General features: G+C 43.6%; 1 protein-coding gene and 1 pseudogene across 2 annotated transcripts in view; one reads left to right on the top strand and one right to left on the bottom strand.

Moving 5' to 3' along the window:
* The window catches only part of RIC1 (RIC1 partner of RAB6A GEF complex), a 979,735-nt gene that overhangs the window by 365,550 nt on the left and 595,198 nt on the right, over positions 1 to 18,987 (top strand). The window lies entirely within an intron of this gene.
* Positions 6,741 to 7,657, bottom strand: LOC147727339 (syncytin-2-like; annotated as a pseudogene).

Here is an 18,987-nt window from a genome sequence, read left to right as displayed (position 1 = left end):
CTGTACAAATGCAATTTCCCTAAATAAAGATGCCATACCTTAAAGGCATCTTTATGGAGGTTTCAGTCAGGCTACCACCACCCAAGGATATCCTGTAGAGAGATTGTTTGCCTAAATAGAAAAGGCCCAATTCAGGGGCATTTCACAATTAAAGTCTTGTGTAAGAAGTACAGAGCTCAAAAAGATAGCATTATCTTTGTGGCTGGATTACTGCCAGCATTGTCAGTAGTGAATACCGTGGCCATGCTCCTTGGAAAGTGTCTGGTCTAATATAGCACCCTTTAAAGGATGGTAAAAACGGAATCTCATGACAGGTAACAGATTATATGTCTTTTCCTGAGGAAGGTTTATGCCCACTGCTTGGTATGATCTAGATATATTTGATGACTTGATTTGCTGTGCACTTGTAGTACACAAAGTATATGAACAGAGCTTCACATGCGAGGTGTTTAAACGAAAATATTGCTAGAACAATTTAGGCTCCTTGCTCAGTCAGGTGATCCGGAAAAAGTTAATTTGCCTGATGTTTAATGTGAAGGCTATTTCCTCTGTTAAGTGATACCATTGTACAGCTTAGCAGGATTGTCTCAGATGATATGAATACTGTGAACACAATTTTATTAGCCTGGGCGAGACCGCTGGATTTTTCCAGTCAACTCATTTTTGCAATCATTTTCAGGCCAAATATTTCCTCAAACTCCAATTACAACATTGGAATGTTGGAGCTCCATTGAAAACAGTGGAGTGCTCCAAGCTTCTAATAGCAGGTAGAAGCCCGGAGCTCCTACATTCCAATGTTGTTGATCACAGCTGTTGCTGTGAACAAAAACCTCACAGAGCCCGAGGGGATTTCCCCTTGGGCTCCGCGAGGCCTTTGTTTTTATTTGTTAGAACATTCTGCCCTCTACTGGCAGAATGTTCTGATAGCCTTATAGCTGGGCTATACCGGCATTAAAGTTCTGCTCTCTTGTTGAAGGCTATCGCCTTAGGCTCGGGCTTCTAACACTGGAGCGATCCTTTATTGGCCGGTATAGCTCATTACTGCTGGCTATAAGGCTATATTACACCACCCCGCGCCCTACTAAATCCTCCTTTAAAAGATGGTGTTTTCTATCATCAAGGGGATAGATTTCACCATCTGTATTGTTCAACCAGCCCACCTCTCATACCTAGTCCCGAGAGCCTCTGGCAACCATGAAACTTGTATAATTTACTGAGCGTGTTACTATTTGCACCACTTAGTAGTAAAGAAAAAAGTCAATAGTACTTGCAACTAGAAACATAAAAAATGCTCGACCTCAAGCACCTGATGATGTAGCTACAGTGTGAATGGGTTTGTGGTCTGGGCAGTCACTGTCAGTTTATACCATATACTCTGCTAGCATGCCACTTAGCAGGATTTGAGTAATTCCTGGCTTGAGTTTGGTTCTTGTTTGCTGCAGTGATTGCACATATATCTAATTTTAGGAAATTGCTTAATTGTAATTCCTTCCTCATTGAAGGGTCAGAGGAACCACAAGGGTTCTTAGCAGCATTTTCAGTGAATCTCCCTAAGTCCCGAGTGTCTCTCCCAGATGGTCCTGCCATCATTCGGTTTTGAACGTCATTCAAGAGTTGAGTTTTCCTTTGCTGCTTACCGGTTTCATGTTAAACAATAGATGCATGATTGTCATTTCAAAGACTGCTGGCACCCATGGCATTTTGTATCTGTGTAGTGCTTCATAAGTGGCCGAGATAACTGTTTGCCAATCACCAGTTGAGGTGACTAATGTAAGACTAGGAGTGCTAGATCTATCTCATATTTTCGAGATAACTGTTGATAAAGTATATATATTTTTTAATGTACATTGTATTGTGCATGTTTGTACTACCGTAACAAACTCAAGTTCTCTAATAAATACCTCAAGTGATTTGGTTGCTAGAGTTTCTCTGGTCTTTCCCTCCCCTTCTGACGGATCTATGTTACGCCAGAGGTTTAGAGGAAGTCGCAAAAGGCTCCCCTTTCCTTACACTCCTGATGGACAATTCACCATCGCCTTGACTCTCTCATGGAGTCTTCACCCATGAAGAGGGAAGGGTGCATTTCTTCATATTATCAACCTGTAGCCACGTTACTTCATGATTTTAACTGAGTGTTAAAATGCTCTAAAATTATTCTGTCAAGTAACAAAAATTATTAGTAGACTTTCTGTCCTCAGTCGTCAGTTATTGAAAACGGAGGGACTCGTTTTATGGATTTCGTTATTGACTGGAGCAGTTTGTTCAAAAAATGTTGCTGTGTGTCTGATTAGTGTCAAAAATGTAATATCTCCCGTTCATCTTTGAAATTGAAGTCGTGGTTCTTTATAAGAAAAAGCTTGTGTCCGCCTGAACTTGGTTTGTCCTGACTCAGAAGTTATGCGAGCTTCGAGGAAGGACTCCATTTGGGTCGTGGTATAATAACAAGAGGCTGAGCTTGGGTCACTGAACCCCAGTTAATAGGCGTCATCCAGTGACTGGCATCGTTTGCTATGTAATGCCATTTAACAGACATATTTTCTTTCTCAATCACATGGATATGTACTGTATATGCCAGTAATGCAACTGTAGCGCTACACAAGAACTGTCCTGATAGTTCTTTTCCTCTCTTGAACAGGACAAACCATTTTAGTGGTAGACTGGATATGTTTGTTGTGGTGAGGAATCCTCCTCCTAAGTAGCATTTCCATTTAGAGAAAAATGAATTGACCATTTTCTCTTTAACCCCCTTCACTGCGGCGGCTATTCCGCCGCAGTGCTAAGGGGGCGGGGCGGAGGAGCGGCGGGCGCATGCTGGTGACGGAACTGCTCCGTCACCAGCGTCGTTTGCGCTGTTCTTATGACGGAGCGGTTCCGTCATGGCCCCGCCCGCTCAATAGAACGCTCAGCGCAGGCGCGGAATTCGCGCCGCGCATCAGCGGCGGGCGGCCATGACGGAACCGCTCCGTCCTCAGCACAGCGCCACCGCAGCTGATGACGGAGCGGTTCCGTCATCAGCATACAAGGGGTTAATAAATAAATGCTGCACTTTTCATTGTAAGTAACTAAAAGTATGTGTTATGCATCATGTAGTACCATTCAACGCCCTCCCTCTTCTAACTGCATGACATTCGATTGGCTGTTCATGTGCCAATAGTATCATTATTGTTGAGACCACTTTAACCCACTAGATCCCGTCTGGTTCTGCATTAAAGGCAAAGTTTATAGTCTGAGGCGTTTGCATGCTATGCACTTGCAGATTCTTGTCGCTGATTAGGTGATTAACACATATTGGCTGTTGATAATGAGACAGCAGAACCGATTTAACATTTGCAAAATTGCAATTTTTATATGTTTTTTTCCCAAGTAAATCTTGTCAGTATATTTCTATAATTAAACTATATGTTAAGCTCTTCTGGAAACCTGTTTTTCAACCCTTACTGCACATAGGATTGTGTAATAAGGGGGCCATGCATGGTTAATTCTACTTGGGGCTTGTATGCTGAGCATAAACGTAGCCTAACACTGTTTAATTTCTATAGCACTTTGATACCTCGTTGGTTTCGTTCACCCTGTAGAAAAACTGATACTGAGTCTAAAATAAATACATTTAGCATCCAGATATATTTGCTCTTCTGTTTTTACGCCTTCAGACCACTGCCACTCATCTGATTGCCTCTGCTGCCAGCTGGAAAAAGTTCCACGTACGTTAGCCATCTTTTATCTGTATAAGGTGCTAGGCGAAGGAAGCAGGCCTCTGTCCTGTTCCACTTTACGTAAATTCACGCACATCTGCAGACTTCATTCTAAAAGTCTTGCCTCCATGCCACTCGGGGCCTTAGCCACGTGTGTTGGGGGGGGGGGGGGGAGGGGGGCTTTGAGGGCCGGTCCAGTCCATATTAATCTTTGCCCACCCGCAAATAGCCAAGTCAGTTAGCACAGTATTTATAAAACAAAATAAACTGTACTCACATTTAAATGCATACAGTCTAATCAGAAAAAAACACCATGCTCGAGTTTAGAAGGTGAATGAGCAATAAAAATGCCTTTTTCATCTCGTTACATTTGCTGCTTGTTCAAAGACCGGGTGTAAATAACAGTTTTTTTTCCTGGCAAATTGCTGTTTATTCTGCCATGTTTACCTTTCTTTGACTGCAAAGTGCGAGGATTTTGTAAAGTGAACTATATGACAATCTCGCTGCAGTCTAGGCAGGGTACAAGTTGAATTATGCGTCAGGGGAGGCGCACGTTATTGAGCAAGGTTGACAAAATGATTGGGCAAGAAACCGCAAATAAATCCTCTTAATACGGCCCATTTTGTGATAGTATTACTTTATTATTTTGCCATTTTTACACATTAGCACTGACATTAGCGCTGTCTAGGCAACAATTTTACTTCATTAGTACCCTTTCCACATCAAAATACAGCTATAAGTAACTGAAAGGGGACCAGTCAACCTTTGCAAAGGACCTTTCACTGTGCTGCAGGACCCGTTGCAGTGTTTTTAGTAACTTGTAATTAACTTCAGCAAGAAACCACATTTTGTTAGTTAAAATCTGCCGATTATGCAGCAGATTGAGGATTATGTCACAAATTCATATTTATGTGGAATTGGCAGCTGAATCCCACAATTCCAGTGGCCCTGCGAACAGGAAGCGCACAATAAAGACTGTTTGATGTCAATGTGTTTCTAATACATAAAAAATGTAAATACCTGCAAATTAACTGGCAAATATTTCAACATATATTAGCAGTTCTGAATGCGCTAATGAAGCACATTATTTTTTGTAATTCTGAAGTGTGATGACTACAAAGAATTTGATAGAATAATACGAAATTTGGTGATGCAGAAATGATAAATGTTGTATTGCATTGCAACATTTGTATAGTGCTTATTACCTTATGTAGGGCACTGAAGCGTTTACGTACATGGGCAGCAAGCTATGCCATATAGTATGGAATGTGTTTGGAAGGGTGTTGGCTTTGTTTTGTGATCCTATGTGGGAAGTGTTTCCATGTTGTATTGACCACCAAAGGGTTACCAGCGTGAGACCTTTAAATAAAATTCTCTCTTTGCTGGGAAGCCAGTGAAGTTCCTTTATAATGTCTAACTGCCGAAGAACTTTTAATAGTAACTGTGCAGCTACGTTTTGGACCACCTGTAGCCTTGTTAGCAGATATGCGGGAATATCCAAGTAGAGGTTTTTGGCATAATCAAGACTGGAGCTGATAAGGGCATGTATGACTGTTTTTTGAGTCTGCACAGGGAGTAAATATATATATTTTTTAATTGACTGTAGTAGACCAAGAGCCCACCACAGCCGCCACCTGAGAGCCAATTAGCAAAGTCTCCTTTTTACTAGTTACATCGTAAATTGCTATTCCGCATCCACTAGAATACAGCCCTCAGGCAGTTCTTAAACCTGTAAAAGCATTCAGTGACTTACTGTCCTTAGTAAGAAGAACCTGTGTGTCATCGACATATGATACTATCTGGACAACAAACGACTCAACCAGTGAAGCCAGTTGAGTCTATAGATAATAAAAAGAGTAGGGCCCAAGACGAAGCCCTGAGGGACTCCAGATGTTATCAGCTTTGGGTCAGAATCAAATGGTGCATCCAGGCCGATTGACCTTCGTCTGCAAGAAAAGAGTGAATCCAAAACATCGCAGAGCCCCTAACTCTTATATTTTCCAGGCATTGGAGAAGGATGGAATTAGGCACCATGTCGTAGGACATGGATACGTCAAGTAATATAAAGGTGGTCTGTTTCCCTTGGTCCATAGCCAACATGATTGAATCCGTTTTAGTTGTCCTTGTGTCTTAGGGGGCTTAGGGAGCCTTTCCTTTCACAAGTGACATCCCTGTCACACAAGTGGGTGCTATTGTTGAACGAAAGAAAAAGGCAACGCCACTTCTGTTGGCAATATAGCATTGAGTTTATAAAAGCGCGCAGAAGGTCGGTCAGCTCTGTGGAACTGAAATCTGAACCTCAACTTCCAATGTGGTAGACAGTTTCTTTTATATTTTTGTAGCCGCAGATACGTCATATATTTGCATATTAAATCAACATTTGCGCAAACAGAACATTATCTTTTAAAAAGATAATACTTTATGCAAAAACATCTAATCACACCTTTATGAAATGCGACTCGTGCAAGTATTAATGTTACGTTTGCGCACCACTTCTGCTCTACCAGGGTCTTTGGTTTATCACATGCTTTGAAGTTCTACTCCCTACATGTCTACTGCTCTGCAAAGCCTTCCTTCCCACTCATTCTGCGCCTCTGTGCTGCTTTATCTACATGCATTCTGACACATGTTCTTGCATGTTCTCTATTCTACTAAAGCTCGTATCTACTTCCCTTCCCCAAGGTCCTGACTCCATTTGTGCTTTTTTATTCTGTTATTGAAGACAGTTTAGGCCTGTAATTCACCTTTAAGAAGTAAATCTGTACACGTCTTTCTGCTGATGCTGGGCCTTTTTCACTTTCTGCATTCATTATAACATTCCCCCCCTTTAGTTGAAATGTTCCTCACCTTCCGTTTTGCTTGAAGTCATTAATGTGTATACATTTTCCTCAACGTCCTGCATTTCTATTGACCAATCTAGCAGTGAACATCCCTCCCAACTTCTGACTAATCCTTTTACAACAACCTGTTGCTATTTGAAAGACGGAGAACATCAAAAGCAATATTACAAGAACCAGTCTTAAATAGTGCTGACATTCAGGATGGTACTCAAGTGAACCACCCTGAAAACCATTTGTCGAGGGCACCCCCCTCGTCCACCATCTTCTTTTGCAAGGTATGTTGTTTGTATGGCTTGGCTTCTGTTAGTGTTCCATTATCTGCGTAATTGGCTGGAATATGCGTGCAGCAATCAGTTTGAATCTTGGCACCTACTCCTCCTTCGATCGCTGTCATTAAGTCTAGCACATATTTGTGCTGCATAATCCTTACTCTCATAGCTCACAGTTCTTCATGGACTACGTTGAAGCCATCCTCCGTGCTGTTGATGGCTTCCATCAACTCCCAGCAGGTAATCTGGCGCCAACATGCATTCGCTTTTGCTTGAATTAATGGAAGGAGGCTGCAGAAGAACAGCTGTGTATCATTGAACACCGCGTATGCTCTTGCAGGACGTCTTCCCAAGCTGTAGTACCGAAATACTCTGCAGCTCTCTTCCTCTGATGATGGTGTAACAAGGTAGTTGGACGACTCATGGGTTTGTCATTTAGTTCCGTGATGTCAACTCCCGGAATCACCAGGGAGGGAATGTGCACAATCACCATAGAGCAGAGGCCTCACCAACTTGAAGGAAGTCGCATATGTAGCCACTCACCACATTTCCAATAAAAATCCATTAGGCTGAAGGTGCCCCATTGCAAGTCAGTAGTATTTCTTGTAACATTGCGATTGATGTTGTTTACTATCGGGACTGTTCCATTTCCCCAGAAACTTAACGAGAAAATAATGTTTTTTTTACCTGTTCCGAGAGTTATTGGTGTTTCTACCCAAGTTAGTATAGATATGTTCTCATCCCACACTGCCTGACACTTCTGTTGTGTGCTATTGTCAGTCTGGTTTCCCTTCCATAGAGAAAGGGCCCTGCACCCAAACTTAGTGCCAATGACCATGAACGTATACTGATCCATTTACTCGGAAATATCGCCTTTCCTGACAGTCGAGGGGCTAGGGTATGGTGGAGTAATTCTTGCTGAATAGTGTAGGTTGGGATACCCCTAAAAATCCCTCTTGCAATATTTTAGCACTCCACACTTCATCCTTTTACCCCATAATCCCTGTCTTGGCCTTTGCATCTAACTTCACTACTAGCTGTTTGTAATAGGACGTTCATGGCATCTGCTAGCTCTTTCTCATATTGTGTAGTGTTTACTAGGAATGCTCCCTGTTTGACCCACAGGGGTTGCGTCTTTACTCACATTCTACAAAGGTAAAGGTGTAACAGACACATCTGAGCATTTGGAGGTACCTCTTTAGATGTGTGTAACCTGTCTGAGTCAGTGGCATGTAAAATCAAAGAACAATCAAAGCAAGAGGTGTTAGAAGTCTGCGTACCTATCTCCGTCATATGCTGATACCACATTTTATCGGATAAGCACGCATGAAAACTATAGAATATATTTTTCTGTTCGGGTATTGCTCTCTGCAAGCTCGTAATGTTGTTACCAAGTCCCATACAGGAGGTAAAATACCATTGGAATTTATCCGCCAGCATAAGAAGACATAAAAAAAATAGTCATACATAACTGTCTGCTAGTAAAGTCAAGAAAATACTTCATTTGCGCTTTGAAAAGAGACATTGTTACTCCTGTGTCTCTCTTTCCCCCTCTTGTACTCCTTCTGTTTGTGGAAGTGTCTGAGGCAAGGAGGGGTCTAGTCGCACGTCTGTCACATGGATCCATGGTTTCCTGCCATTCACTGACTGCTGTGGGGGTACTCATTGTCATTGAGAAGGGGCAGTTGAATTTAGGATCCTTCCATTTTCTGTCAAAATTCCACACACAAACTTGTTGGCCAACAGGTATCGGTCTGGTCTGCTGGGCTGAGGTGGTCTTCTTTTGCAATCCCTGTGTAGAGAAAAACTTGACAAACTGAATTAACTCAGACAAATAACCATTGAATTGGTTAACAATAACCATCTGTTATTCAGCGCCAAGATACCCTTGGGTGAATGTGTGCTTTACAAATATGTGTTATGTTACGTATGTATGTTATTTTATCCCCATTAACCTAGTCTGTCTTATGGGCATCTGTCTTTTGCCTCCCTATCGATAAAGGGGTGGACTTGGGACGTCCTGTCACTATTTGATGTGGTGTTAAATGGTGATCGCTTCCTGGCTGAGTTTTGAGGGCGTACATAACCAGTGGTTGGCAGTACAGCCATTTCTTTTGCAGTGTAGCAGATAGTTTGCTTATTCGATTCTTGAGGAAGCCATTCAGGCACTCCACAATGCCATTATTTTGGGGTTGATAACCAGATGATAATTTGTTTTATACATAGGGCAGTACAAATGTGTTAAAATACTGCGTTGACAAAATGGGCCCGATTTCGGAGTAAATCACTTCTACCACTACCCACCTTGGTATCAATTCTCTTATCAGAAAATTTGCTGCTGCTTTAGCATCGTTATTTAGACAAGGTCCTTGGTGAGAATGGACAAACCACTACTTTAAGATACCTGTAATTGTTACATCTTTCTATCATGTCGACAAAATCTAAGTGTGGATTTTTAAATAGACCTGTTGGGTGTGGTATTGTTGAGGTGATCACCCTTAAGGTAGGCCTGGGGCTATACTGTTGACATACTACGCATATTTCAATGTACATGGTGATCATTTGAGACAGTTGTGGAATAAAACAATCTGCCTTTAATGTAGCAAGAAGATACTCTTTTGTGGTGTGTGCTGGGAGGTGTGCTTGCTCTGGAGCCGCATAGAACAGGGCTTGCAGCATTACTGCCTTACCTGTACTCTCTTGCCTGTAAAATGCACCCTCACTGTTCCTACAGCTCCCCTTTGTGAGATAATGTAATTTTGCTATCTCTGTATGTGGGGTCGTAATTCATAGCATCCTGTTGCCTGCTTGTAATCATACCTAATGTGTGTTCATCACTTTTATTATAATTTGGGGATGCTTTAGCTGCTTCTTTTGCTGCCCAATCTGCCTGGGCATTACCCCAGGAGATAAGATCTTGCTGATTGGTGTGCGCTAAACACTTTAGAACTGCTACTTTGGATGGAAGTATTAAAGCTTTTATTAATTGTTCTGATAAATATTTATGCATCACAGGGGACCCATCAGATTTAAGAAATCTCCTTTCCCATCTGTGAATGCTAGAATGTACAGCGGTGGAGATGTATGCAGGATCTGAATAAATGGTGACTTCTAGTCCCTCAGCCTGCTGCAATGTTTCAATGATGGCCTCTAATTCAGCCACCTGTGCTGAAAAATGAGACGGTAGTGGCATCTGGCGAATGATTTGTAATGTATCCCTGCTGTTCAGCTCCTACAACTGCTGCTCCTGAAGGTCTATGAAAGAGGACCCATCAACAAATGGGATAATGCTCCCTGGTATGGTATCTTATCCTGCCTTACTTTATCAGGTGTATAATTAGCACATTCATTTACTATTTCATCGTCAATAACTGGGTGTTCAAAGAATGTTGCTGGATTAATTGTGTGACAGCGAACCACTTGTAAAGATGATACTGAAAGTATTAGTTTGTACCCAGATGCCCTCTAAGTTGTGCGGGTGGTCTTCTTTCTAAAATAGCAAATAACCACATGCTTTACATACAGTGTTAAAGTTGATCCCATCACTATAATGTGGCTTTTCTTTATTGCAAATGCTTCTGTAGCCAGTGCTTGCTCACATGGGTAAGTGGCCTTTCATGAGGCCATTGTTTTTTGTCCCATAGATGTCTTTTAAGCCAGTATAGCTGTTGTTGTCATACCATTACAGTAACAAACAAGCATTTGCAATGCAATAGGTCTCGCATTATGAAAGTTTGAGCTATTGGTATTGTAAATGACAATTTTTTTATTTATGTGTTGGTTTTGAAAATAGCTAAATTAATAGCTTTGACATTTATAATACCAATAGTTTTAACTTTCGCAAATGTGACACCTATAGCATTTGTAATGCAATATGTGTTGTATTTACATGACTTAGATGTACTGATATTACAAATAACAATGGCTTTTAATTTTTTTAATCATTAATACTTAAATAAAAGTTATTTTAATTTATAATGGCAATAGCTTTTGTAAATAACTTTTGTGAAGATTAAGTTCCTTGTATTTTATTGTGACGAAAATCCAAGAACAGAAGTAAAATAACATCTTTTTGTGACATTTGTAATAAACCTTGAAACATTGAGAGAACATTTTTGAACCAGTTGTTGTTGAATGGTTGCACAGATTGATGCTGTGCTGGCACTGAGAGATGTGGTGGCTACGAGTAATGCTGTGGCGTTCAGTGAGGCTGTGGTAGCGCATAGTGATGTTGTGGTGCCCCTGAGTGATGCGGTGGTGGGGCTGATTGATGCTGTGGTGATGCAATAGATGGATAGAGTGAGTGCTGGAGAGGGGTGACTGGGCTGGAGGGGGGTGACTGGGCTGGAGGGGGGTGACTGGGCTGGAGAGGGGTGACTGGGCTGGAGAGGGGTGACTGGGCTGGAGAGGGGTGACTGGGCTGGAGAGGGGTGACTGGGCTGGAGAGGGGTGACTGGGCTGGAGAGGGGTGAATGGGCAGGAGAGGGGTGTTGGGCAGGAGAGGGGTGTTGGGCAGGAGAGGGGTGTTGGGCAGGAGAGGAGTGTTGGGCAGGATAGGGGTGAATGGGCAGGAGACCGGTGACTTGGCAGGACGGCGGTGAATGGGCAGGAGGGCGGTGAATGGGCTGGAAAGAGGTGAATGGCGGGTGAGTGGATAAAGGGTGGGAAGGCGGTGAATAAGGAGTAACTCGAATATGGGCGATGGTAAAAAATAAGTTTGAACGTGGATCTGGGGTGTGCAACACCCTCTCTGAAGAGAGGGGAGGCGTGGAGGCGGGGAAGGGACACAGAGGCCTGAGGAGGCAGCTGGGGCGCTGCACGTAGGAGAGGGCGCATCAGTGGATGTGAAGGTCGGCAGAGGGGGGAGATTTCGAGGAAAGGTGAGAGTAGAGGAGGGGCTGTGAACAGGCTAGTGACCGAGGGCAGGAGGGGGGCTGCGAGAACATAGGGCCGAATAAAGCTAAGGGCGGACAGACGAGAGCTGCACCTCATGGAAGGTGAGGGACAGCCACGGCAGAACCGGGGCTTGGTGCTGCTAGAAAGGTGAAAGTAGGGGGTCACGGCAAGTGAAGTTGCTGACCTGTTACCTGCGGCCCCTGGGGGCCATGACATCTTTTGGCCGCTTCAGACCACCCTGACCTCGTTGGGGCCACCTGGGACTCCCCTAGGCACTGATTGGGGCACAGCTCCCTGTAACTGGAGAGCCCGGCAGCAGTGCCAGGCACCGTATACACAGGAGGCGGACAGGGCCCCTGGGAGAGCATAGAGAGCGCAACGCATCTAAGGCACGGTGTAAAGCGAACACAGGTATATGGCACGGAAATAGGGAATACTATAGGAAAACCGCCCTTGTAATAGTGGGGTCACACGCTCAAAGTTGCGCTGCAAGAGAGTATAACTGTAGAGGATACTTACATTGGCAGATCAACGATCACTTTCGGAAAACCAAATAAGATAATAGTGAAATAGGCCATTGAAACACAATAAAAATATATTAAACAATGACAATTAAAACTTCTAACGGAAACGGTCCTAGATTGACTAAAAAAAAAAGACAACACACTACCACAATCAGCAAGTGCCTGCACAGAGATGCAACGCCTTTCACACAACGTGTCACCGAGCTTCACAACTACTCAGGCGCCGAGCTGTACAAGATGCTCACGTTCGCTGCCCAGTATCAACTTCAGTGGTCTGGAGATTAACGTGGTTTTACCTCTGTTGCAGCATACTTTCATCTGTCAAATGGGAAAGTCAAAGAAAAACAAGCGCCTTACCCAGTTACTTCCAAGCAACCTGCAAATCACTCCTGTGTGCCAGAAGGAGACAGTACAGACCTGGCTGCCTTCTGTATCCGGGCTCTGAGGAGTGGGAGGGCGGGGGCTGCCTGCGCATGCGCGCTAATGCCACTGCTAAGTTTTATTTTGATGAGCGAGACCCGGCGCAAACGCGAAGAGCTGCAGCTGAAGTCCCGGGTCCCAGGAGGGGGCCCGGGTGAAGACCAGTGGGGAGACTGCGGGGCTCCCATGCCTAAGGGGAGAGCCCTGCTTCCTGCTGGCCTGGCAGAGGAGCTAGAGTGCTCTGCGGGGCTCCTATGAGAAGCCTGCCGTGTTCCAGATGGTGCGAGCCCGGTGAGTACTGCACGTGTTGTAAGCATTTCATGTTAATATGTTTAAACAAACTAACTATTTCAGATGTTTACACGAGCGCGCTCCAAACAGCAGAACGCCAGCACCCAGCACTACACATCTTGCGAAAGACATAACTGAAAGCGAAACCGCGCCCACACAGCAAGCAGCCAGCAGCAAAAGCGTGCTCACACGGACAAATCTGAGAAAACCAGAAGCGCGTGGCCGAATGCTGTCTCAGATTCCCAAAAGATGGGCAACAATAGTTGTTGAGCTACGAACTCTAGCTCGACCTAAAAAGGTAGAATGGTTTGTTGTAGACAGGCGTACCTAACACTGGAACATTTGTGATTGCGTTCTTCAGCTCCAGAAATGCTCTCTTTTTCATCAGTCCAGTTTATTTTGTTTCCATTGGCATGAGACTCTTTTAGAGTGGTTAAAAGTGGTACAGCCAGGGTGGCATAATCAAACAACCACTGTCTCAATTGCAGAGTCCTAGGAACTGTTGCATTTGGTTTGTGGTGGTGGGCTTGGGCATGTTTGGGATGCTGTCTGGTGTCACCCTCCTCCCATCATTGGATATTATCTGTCCGAAATATTGAACGTCTGTCTGCATATATTATAATTTGTCTTTGTCCACTTTGTATTCTTTTTCGGCAAGCATGCAAAGGAGACCAGTACTATCCTCCCTGCATATGTCTTCAGTGGGGCTACACACCAGAAAGTCGTCCTCATACTGTAGAAGGGTGCTTTTACATTTTACATTTGCTAAATCCTTTTTTTCAGTCCTATTAAATATACTCGGGGACTCACAATAGACTTCTGGGAGTCTTCTATAGCAATACTGAGTTTGACTGTAAGTAAACCCTGTTATATACTGACTATCTGTGTGCAGTGGAATGCTGAAAAATGCATTTTTCCAATCAGTCATTAAAAAGTAGGTAGCATCCGTAGGAATGTTTGTCAGTATGACTAATGGGTCTGGTACCACCAGGAATTCTGGGATTACTATATCATTCAGGGGGTGGACATTTTGAATCATCCTCCAAGTCCCCCCCAGCCTTTTTTATTGGATAAATCGGTGTATTACAGGGTGATGTTCTCTCACGTATTACTCTCTGCTCAAGTAAGGCCTGTATTGTGGGAAAGATGCGTTCTTCTGCTTTTTGGATAGGGGATACTGATGTACCCCGGGCAGTATTGCCCTGGGTTTCAGTGTTATTTCTACAGGTTCAGCTCCTTTAATCAGTCCCACATTGTGTGGTTCTTTTGTCCACAGACACTCTAGTACCTTTGCCAAATCCTTTTCTCTCATTGTACTGTCTTGTGCGTGTTTTGGCATTGTCCTGTATTGCAACTGTACTTGAATGGAAAATCATTTTGAAATACCACTGTCTCAACTGATGAGCTATTATCAAACATTACTTTATCTGGTATGTTTCTCAATTTGGTCCTCTGGATCTGTAAATATTACTGATGCCCATGTTGCTTGTCTCCTGTTAAATTCTATGAATAATACATAGAATGGCTTTATTTCAAGGCCATTGTCTCTAACAACTTATCAGGTTCTTCCGTGGGATCCACAGGTCTCTCCGGTGTAAACAACAATTCTTTTAGTATCTGCGCTGTCTTCCCCAATAATGTTGATGTATGCGCTATCAAAACATATATGCCACGCATAAAGGCCTCTGTATCCACAGGAATTGCTCTGACTGATGTCCTAAGTCCTCATGAGATATGAGCGAAAGCATCCTACCTGGTGTGATACCAGGTGTGTAACGCCCCTTCGCCCGATCTTCCAAAAAGAGATGGTCATATTCAACATACTCATCCGATCTCTTCCAAAAATATTGCTGAGTGCCTCTGGGGAATATAACAATGGTCCTTCAATTTACATTTCTCTGATTGCCATTCTCGCTGATTTAGTAAAAGGAATCCTCCTGACAGCCCCAGAAAAGCTGTTTGTGTCCATTGACTTGTGAGAAAGCTGTTGTGTTCCTTTCTTTATATAAGATTTAGTGGCCCCCGTATCTATTATAAAAAACTATATTGCCAACCTTCTATGGCTACCATCACACTGAGTTCCTCATCTGATCTGTGGGTTACTGATAGTATTGGACAGATAATGGTTGTCTGTGGGCTCTCTCATTGTGTATAGCTGTTGGTTAAGGTCCTTCTGGACATTTAGGGTTGAACAGAAAAGGGATTACCGCCTCGTACCGTTACTTCTCCTATCTGGACATGTGAGGGTCCTCCTATAATATTTTTGACATCCTGGGGCATTTTCTGTGGCTTTTGCCCCTGTTGTGCGGTCCACAAAACCTGTGGGACCTGTGGAGGTCCCTGTGTTACTTATATGAAAGAGACTGTAGTTATAGATTCCTTACCTTTAGAATTACCCCCAGGCGTCAGATATCATCCTGAGAATGTTTCGTAGCAGTACCCCTGCGCATCGGTAGGTGGTGTCGGTCGACTCTGCTCCCGTCGTGGTCGCCGGGATGACGTCGCAGTGTCTACTTAAAAACCGCCCCTGCGCACTGTCAGTTATTTCTTTTTCCGCGCCAACCAGGGCAGATCCGGCGAGCGTGCCCTTAGTCGCTTTTTGACTAAACCTTTTTTGACTATTGTCAACGACTTTTTTTGAGTCTTCGATTCCTGGTAGCATGAGGGATTCTCATGTTACATACTAACGGCCCTTCTGGTGCCTGCACTTGCACTGATGTTGTGACAGCCATTTGTGGTGCTGCTACAGTGCCCCTTCTGTAGTTGTTTTTTTCAGTTTCTGTAGCAACAATTTAGCTGTGGCCCTCTCTGCCTGTTCTGTCTTTTTCTTTTTTTCGATTGTAGTAATTTATTATAGAGGCTTGTGTTTTGGCCACTGTTTAGCCTCTATTCCCACTACTCCATCTAGGCTTGCTTGCATATTAGGGGCAGGCCCGCTTCAATACATTATAAAAAAGTATTTCATTCCCTCCAGTATTTTCCCACTTACATCCTACTTCCTATACCGATTGTTCATTCATTCTGGTAATTAATTGTGTAATGGCTCACTGGTTAGAAGCGGCAGACCCTGAAGCAGAGGTCAGGCCCGGGACCAGGGTTCAATTCCCGACACGGCAGGATCTTCGGTTCAGTGTCCGCGGACTCGCTAATTCTCGCCTCGGTGCCTACTCTAATCATGGGTCCCACTCTGCAACTCTGGGCAATAGCTTGCTTAATCTCCACAATGGCCCCAACAGCGCTGGGATGCCTGGCTTCACCTTGGGGGTGCCCAGGAGTGGGCACTTCACAGGGAAAGCCAGGATGGGTTCCACAGCGGTATGCGTGCAAGCGCTTTGAGACCACCCCTGCGGGTGATATGTGCGCTATACAAATACAAAATTATTATTATTATTATAATGTCTTCAGTCGGTTTTATGCCCTCTGCCATAAGGGCTCCAATGTCATTGTCTGGGTATGTCCTTCAGATCGCATCCCAGACATATTGGCGGATATTGCTGAAGGATAACCTGTCAAACTGTAGATATCATTTTTATTTGAGGGAATCCTGCCCTGATAAAATGGTGTTTACTTCATCTCCCACCAGAGAACTTAGCAAGTTTTTAATATCGGCCAAGGCGAGGTTCACACCAGCAGTGTGTTTCTCAAAGCATCCTACCCGTTTTCCCGCTCCCTCAGACAGCGGGGTTAGAGCCCTCTTTAAATTCTCTTTATCCATTTGTGGCCATGGTACGTATGTGGGTAGTTGTCCACCCTTGAAAATAAGAAGTGACTGAGTTATCAGTTGAGGATTTGCTGGTCTCTGGCCTAACCTCCGATCTTGTCTAATACTAAGGATAAATTCAGTTGGTTTGTCTACAGCATACTACTACCAGACGCGAGGCAGTCTTACATATAGGTAGTTCCAATCTGGGTTGCCCTGTCCCTGCCATATACAATCTTTGGCAGTTGCTAAATCGATGGTTTGGAAAGACTCTTGTCGGGCCATTACTTCCTCTCCTCCCTTTTAGTCCATTTTGCCAATTCATTTGAGAAGGGTTGACAATAGTAACTACTTTCCTTATATTCTATTACCTCTATGGCTATTAGATCTGACCTACTCTTTTTTAAGACTGACTTTTTCAACTTTTCTGAGGTGTCTCTTACAGCCATTAGTCACCCCTGCGAGAACGCAGGCGGAAGTCATATGGTCTCTGGTTAGTGTCCTGTTCATTTGCACCCTTGTTCCACTTCTCATCTTCCTCTGCCCCCTTATGTCTTGTAACTCATTTGGGGGTTCATGATATTGTGGCATCTCTATGTCCCTCTCCCATCCTTCTTCTTTAACCCATTCCTCAGCTGTCTTTTTCAAAGTCTCTGCAGAAGTGCCTCACAGACTAGGAATAACATGTCCCGTAGTCCATTGTGCTTGAAAGGGAGCTGGATTTCTAGAGCGTTCTGCCTGTCTAACGGTGTGCTGCAATTCATTTGCAAGTCTGTCTCTTCGGTCTGGTTCGGGATCGGCCCGAGGAGTTGTAGGGGTGGGGTCCGAATGTGCCTCGTCACTCTTTTATTTTTGTCTGTCCTCTTTAGGTTCAACTCTAACAGGATTTTAGTACCCTATAGCTGGCAGAATGAGGTAAAGGCCATAAGGAAGGGCTTCTCTGTGGACTGCGCTTCTTTGGGTGCTGTTGGTTTCACATTTGTTTAAGCATCACAATATACTCCCCATAATGACCGGGTGGCTTCTATTTTCTGTCTTTTCTTTCTGTTCTACTTAGAGCGAATGTAAGTCAATATGTGTTCAATTATGTCTTCGTCAAATGTCCCTTCCTTTGGCCATTGCTGTGCGTGGTCCTTGGTACCTTCATACCATTGTGTACAGTACTTTTCTATCTTTTCTTGTCTGAATGGAACATTTTTAGCATGTGTTCCAGAGGGGTTTCCAGGGTTCTCCTATGGATTTGTGTGTTTCCTATGTGTAATAGAAGCGCCATGTCTAGTCCCTTGTTTGTTTGCCTACTGTCTTTTACCCATTTTGAAGCTGTCTCCTTCACTAATATATGTGTGTTCTATGAATATCGCTAACCTATCGTAGTAATGAACACCTATTGATCTTATTCAGTGTTACCTGACTTCACATATAACACTGTGAGGCCAAAGTGATGAACATCAAGCATACTTAGCGCTCGTCTTTGTAACACTTTTTCTATGGTTATATCTGAAGTGGGTGCATTTATGGGGGTGTCTAAGAGGATTTGTGTGTGACACAATACATGTAACAATATTATCGTCAATATAAATTACTAATTGCGGTGCTCGAGGATGTGGTCCCCCATTCATGTTTCAAACTCCTGAATCGTAAATATCTATGAGGAATGCATCAAGAAGGCCCTCTATTATGATGGGTGACTATTATTCTATGAATTTGAGGGATTTCATGGACACAGATGTTCTCCAAGGGCCCATATAAATGTCAATTCTAATTCAAACTCATCTGTTACCTGCTAAGGCGATTTATCAGTCTCACTCATAGGTAATTATTATTCATCGTTAGGCTTGACTTGGGAGGTTTTATGTTGACTCCCTGTGTTTTTATCTGGTATAATGTTTCCCCACCTCCAGAACAACTTAGGGGGTTTGTATTGAAATACCAAAAATGTAAAAAAAATCTTGCTGTCTTTCTTCCTCGCTTATATCAGACTCTGCCACTTCTCTTGATTTACCCCTCGTGAATACGCATTACTGTACTGTCATCCTCTTTATTCATGAAGGGATATCCACTTGCAACTAATGCCCTTGATCAGGGCAAAGTTAATTAACGCCATCAATTCTCTGTCCCGTTACCTAACTGCCAGACTCTCCAACTGATGCCTCGGTAGCTCTTCTTTAAAGACGCCTTCCAAATATCTTAAATCTGGAATCGTCTGCCGGCACCAATCAGATATATGACCATCTCTTTATCCCGTCAGACTTCACACACTTGTTACCTAGTACCATCTCACTATTTCTATACTAACCCTCCAGATCTAACCGGGATACCTGTGAGCACCACCGAAGGAATGTGTTTCCAGATGTT

Source organism: Lissotriton vulgaris, chromosome 3_1 (genome assembly GCF_964263255.1).
Source record: "Lissotriton vulgaris chromosome 3_1, aLisVul1.2, whole genome shotgun sequence".
Classification (NCBI taxonomy): Eukaryota; Metazoa; Chordata; class Amphibia; order Caudata; family Salamandridae; genus Lissotriton; species Lissotriton vulgaris.
Note: the sequence above shows the minus strand (reverse complement) of the source record. Positions and strands in the feature narration are given on the sequence as shown.